Source organism: Magnolia sinica, chromosome 3, assembly GCF_029962835.1.
Source record: "Magnolia sinica isolate HGM2019 chromosome 3, MsV1, whole genome shotgun sequence".
NCBI lineage: Eukaryota > Viridiplantae > Streptophyta > Magnoliopsida > Magnoliales > Magnoliaceae > Magnolia > Magnolia sinica.
In genome coordinates, this window is record NC_080575.1 from 42,450,576 (window position 1) to 42,456,575 (window position 6,000).

Below are 6,000 nucleotides of genomic sequence, written 5' to 3' on the forward strand. Positions count from 1 at the left end.
ATTCCACTCTATATTTGGGAAGAATAGAAAAGCTTGGAATTAGATTAGATGGAATTGCATTGGTCCCGTGTCAATTTCACTCAATGTTAGCAAGTTGTGTAGGTCCCACCATAATGTGTGGGCTATATCCACACTGTCCACCCATTTTTCGAGATTATTTTAGAGCATGGACCAAAAAATCAGGTAAATCTAAAGCTCAAGTGGACCCCACCATAGAAAGCAACGGGGATTGAATACTTACAGTTGAAAACTTCTTTGGTGCCACATAAGTTTTAGATCTGCCTCACTTTTAGGTCCATGCCATAAAAATGAGGTTACAAAACAAATGAACAGCTTAAATATAACACGTGTGTTATTCTCAGTCATTTCAAATGATGGTGGGTATATCCATTCAATGTATCACTATATTACCAACAAAGCATAGAATTAATCTTATCCCATGGCAGCAGGGACAATCCCTGCCATGGGTGATAATTATGTTTTTTGAATCCCATCCCACTAATCCCTTCTAATCCCACCGCCCAAAACACACCCTAAGGACATTTATGTATTATTTTAAATATAAAAACAACTTTTTTTTCTCTTATTCAATCATTACTTCTGGCCAAACTATCATATTGTTACCGAGATCTGCCTCAAGTCTAACGCCACTCTCACTAACTAGACCAACCACATGGCCTTGTGCCCATTACAACAGCGACCTTAAATTGGTTTCTCTCTCTCTCTCTCAAATATGAGAAACACATTGCCTGATCTTAGGCTCAAACTAAGCATAAAATGTTTCAGGTCAGACTCGGGCTAGCCTATTTTAGCCCATCACATACCAAACCAAACTCAAGCCTATGTTGAATGACGTGAGCAGAGGCTCGACAAAGCTTGACCCAGGTTGTTGACACCCTTAGTGGTGATTTTAGGGCTTGTGGTGGAAGAGGATGAATATTTCATACCTTGGATAAGTATAGTACTTCAAACGTAAGCACTGTTGAATATGCCCCGTTGGGGCTTACTTGTGGAAACCAGGTGGGTCCTACACATGTTTCCTGTTGGGTATAAAAGTAGTTCAGGTCAGATAGGTCGACTTATGAAATGGACCAACTCTACAAAACATCACGGCCCTCAAAATCCGAGCCAATAAGGGCCTCTATATTCAAAAACAAGTTGACCTTTAAGGAGGTCGATGTAACTATAAGGACCATAGAAAAGATTGCAATCATAAAGTCACTCATACAGCCAATTATCGACCAAACCCATAGGTTGGTAATAGATCGGCCAAAACACAACCTTGGATCAGTACAATAGCTCGGCTTTAACTCAACAATAGCAAATTGCCTATTACGATCCATACACGAATTAAGCAGTCCGGAAGTATCTCCAACGGTCTAAATATCTCTCCTAAGATCTTCGGGATTAAGAGATTAAGATAAAATCTCTGTACACATCCCAGATCCAAACGAATCCCCTTCCAAATTATCAGAAAGATTCATCACGACGCCTACATCTTATTCCTATAAATAAAGGTATTCTAAACCTTTGAAAGGTATGTATACTCATACTAATACTTATCTGGTGACTCTTTTCTAAGAGATCATCCCCTTTAAAAGACATAGTGTCCTGACTTAAGCATTGGAGGGTCCCCTGCACTAGTCAGGGTCTCCTTTGTCTCTTTTCTTGACGTGTGTAGGTCCAGAAGGGTCCACCAAGGGCGGTCTACCGGAAAACTGCATCAACAGTTCGGTGCCTTCTGTGGGAACAACGTCATAAGTCGTTCCACCTCTATCAACGATCACCCTAAATTCTACAATGGATAGGGGAAAGAAGAAGGTTTGATCCCCTACAGTGGCGATTCCGATCACGACCATACCTGCGCCGGATCGAGCCTCGCAATCTGTAGAGCAGCCAAGACAACCAGAATAACAAGAGAGCCATTAGGGCTCTTCATCGCAGCATCAAGTTACTTCTGGCTCATGTAGACGTGGCCAGCGAACTCGTGCCAGGAACGGTCAACTGAACAATCTGGAAAGAGAATTCAGACACATGAGGGCAAACATGGGCTACGAAAACAGATGCTGGAGCAGATGCAGCCCCAACATACACTGAGAGCTAATGGAGAGGACGGGCAACAAAGCCATAGTCCTCGACTTTCCTGCGTATATACTGCCCCCCAGCCGAGCCAACAAGGTAGCTCGACCAAGCCTGTCCCATCTCACGTTTCTGGGATCGTCCTTTTGCCCGCCTCTGACCTACGACACGAGTTGGATCGGAAGAGGCGCGGCAAAGCCCCGATCGAAACTACTGTCGATAGTGGAGAACCATGGAAAGCCGAACTGAAAAGTTTACGAGATCAGATCGGCAACGTACAACAAACATACCGAGCCAATGCGACAATGACTATGGTGGAGGAAACCGAGTCCCCATTCACTGCTGACATCCTGCAGGCACGACTGCCAGACAAGTTTCGCTTACCTTAGATCACCCCCTTATCAGGAAACACCGACCCTTTAGAACACATGGAATCCTTTCGGATCTACATGTGACTTCATTATGCTTTAGATGCGGTCATGTGCCGAGCTTTCTCCTTAACCTTGTCCGACGCTGCCTGGCTATGGTTTAAGTAACTGAAACCGAAGTCCATCAATTCATTCTGTCAGCTTAGTCAAGCCTTCGTCATGAATTTCATCGGAGGGAAAAAAAGACTCAAAGCACTTGCCCATCTTCTACATGTGGTTCAAAAAGAGGGCGAACTTCTAAAAGACTACATCAAGCGCTTCAACTTAAAAGCACTATAAGTTCAGAAGCATTCGGACAAGGTCACCCTAAACGTTATCATGAGCGAGCTGAGGGATAAGTCATTCCTCTTTTCTCTAGACAAGAACCCCCCCTGCCACGATAGCTGAGTTTCTGAATCGATCGCAAAAATACGCCAATGCCAAAGAGTCTCGGATCTTATGAGACGCTGCCCAAAGCAAGAATCTTCCGGCCAAAGAGCATGCGAAGGCCGAGCCTAGCTCAACCAATGCAAATAAGAAGAGGAAAGATGACCGATCTCAAGACAACCGTAGGCCGAACAAATGGCCGGACAGTAAGTTTAAAACCTACACTCCTCTCAACAAGACATCGGAGCAAGTCTTGATGGAAATTAAGGACAAACGCATTCTCCATTGGCTGAACAAATTGAAATCCAAACCTGATAAGAGAAGCAAGAACAAATACTGCTTCTTCCACTGGGATCATGGTCAGAATACGAGCGACTGCTTCGACCTCAAGCAGGAAATCGAAGTGCTCATTCATGACGGCCACCTTGGAGAATACGTCAGCAATAGAGGAGATCGTATCATAGCCGTTAAGGAACAACCAATCAATAATCAGCCAACTGGAGAAATCCACACCATCTTTGGAGGCTGCAGAGGTGGAGGTGACTCGAATAATGCTCGAAAGGTGCGTGCAAGAAGCATTAGTTGCCTTGAGGAGGAAGTTCTGCTCCTCGGCCGACCTTCGAAAGAGCAAAAGGTGGGAAAATACAACATAGCTTTCACTGAAGAAGACACCAAGGTATCCACCACCCCTACGACGATGCGTTGGTAATTTCTCTAACCATAGTCAATCGAAAAGTATTTCGAATCCTCGTCAACACTGGATCATCAGCAGATGTACTTTTCGCCCAAGCCTTCGATAAGACCGGAGTTAGTCGGTCTTTACTTTGACCTATCAAAACTCCATTGCTTGGTTTTTCAGGTGGACAGGTCATGCCAGAAGGAGTCGTTCAGCTCCCCCTCTCAGCCGGAGATGGACAAAGCCAGACCACCGTGATGGTCGACTTCCTTATAGTCGACCAAGCCGCTATCTAAAATGCTATTCTGGGACGACCATCTCTGAACCTCCTGCGAGCAATAATGTCGACTTACCACCTGGCCATGAAATTCCTAACCGAACAAGGTGTTGGGACCGTGAAAGGCGATCAACATAATGCTCAACAGTGTTATGCGATGACACTGAAAACCCCGCACGAGGTAATGACCATTGCTTCCCTGGATCCATGCGAAGAGTCAGAGGAGAGAGGCCGCCTTGTGGAAGACCTCGTTCCGATCCCATTGGACGAATCCCAGGACAATTCAAATCGGGTCGTCCTTAACTACATCATTGCGTGAGAACGTAATGGCGCTCCTTCGACGATATGTGGACGTCTTTGCATGGTCTCATAAAGACATGCCCGGCATCAACTCCAAAGTCATTATGCACCGACTGAATGCCAACCCTGCCCACTGGCCGATCTGACAAAAATGATGTGTTGTCGGTCTTGAGAGGTACGCAATCATAGGAGAAGAGGTCAACAAGCTCCTCAAATTCGGATTCATCGAGGACGCCTACTATCCAGATTGGATAACCAATGTAGTCCTAGTAAAGAAGGTAAATGGAAAGTGGCGGGTCTATGTGGACTACACGAACCTGAATAAGGCCTGCCCCAAGGATAGTTTTTCTCTCCCTTGGATCGACCAACTAGTCGATAGCAAGGCGGGACATGAATTGCTCAGATTTATGGATGTTTATTCTGGTTATAATCAAATTACAATGCATCCTCATGACGAAATAAAAACTACCTTTATCACTGACAAAGGCCTTTATTGCTACCGAGTCATGTCATTTGGGTTGAAATATGTTGGTGTTACTTACCAACGACCAGTCAACAAAATGTTCGCCCGACAAATTGGGTGGACAATGGAGGTTTATATCGACAACATGCTCATCGAGAGCATAAAAGCGACAGACCATGTCACTAACTTAGAAGAGATGTTCCTCACCCTTCGCAAATATCGAATGAAATTGAACTCGAATAAATGTGCCTTTGGCATTAGCTCGGGGAAATTTCTCGATTTCCTGGTCAGCCAACGAGGGATCGAGCCCAATCTAGAAAATATTAAAGCTCTCCTTGAGATGCAATCACCGAAAATGACCAAAGATGTAACACCTTGAAATTCGGGGGTCGAGCATAACTCAGCTCCCGAGTTCCAAAACATCACTTATGCAACATATTTAATGATGGATGTATGTTGACTGTATTAGTGCATAAAACATGGAATAGATTAAGCCAAAACACATATATAATTCAGGGATAAGTGAATAAAGCAAGTGGAAGACTTATAGAAATATATGTGTACAAGTGTAAATCCCTGAAGTACATTCACCAACCAGGTCGTATGAAAGTGTTGCATTAACAAAATTACAAGTATCAAGTTACATCATTTAATTTTTAAAAATAATCCCAGAGTCCCGCGCATCAGAACAAGTTCGCTAGAACCCGTCTGAAAACTGCATATAGGAGAAAGCAGCCTCATCATCATCCATCTCCCACATCGAACCTAAGGGGTGGGTGTTTAACACGCCCGAACGTGGGAGTGAGTGATCAACTCGCTGGAACAATAATGCAAAGGTTGATAAAGCAGAAAATTAAATAAATCCTAAGTACTCTTATTAATGCAAGGATGCATGCAGAATGATGCGTGCCCTCACGCGTACACCCTCAGCGTCTTCATCTTACGTTACGTATGACACCACCTCAAAGTGCGCCACATCTACAAAGCACATGCAAATGCGGTGCATGAATATGGTTACCGAGTTGTTATTAGTCCTTTTCATACAGCAGGATTGGGAAGCTAAGATACCTTCCTCATATCACCATCCAAACAGTGATCCATTCTAGGGTCGTCAATCCTAGACATCTCATACGATCATATTGTTGTAGGTCGTTGCAAAGGGCTCGTCACCAATTAATGCACGCCTTTCATACCTTTATTACCACAGTTCGGCTCGTCACCTCATTGCGGTATCCAAGTATGCTCGAGGTCACTACAAAAGGGCTCGTCACCAATTAATGTAGGCCGATAGCACGAATATAGTGTCCCATACCACCATAATCGGCTCACGAGTTTAGTTGCTCACTGGTCACTACGGGGAGGCTCGTCACCCCAGCGTAGGCCGACAGCTCGACCACGGTGTCCCATACCA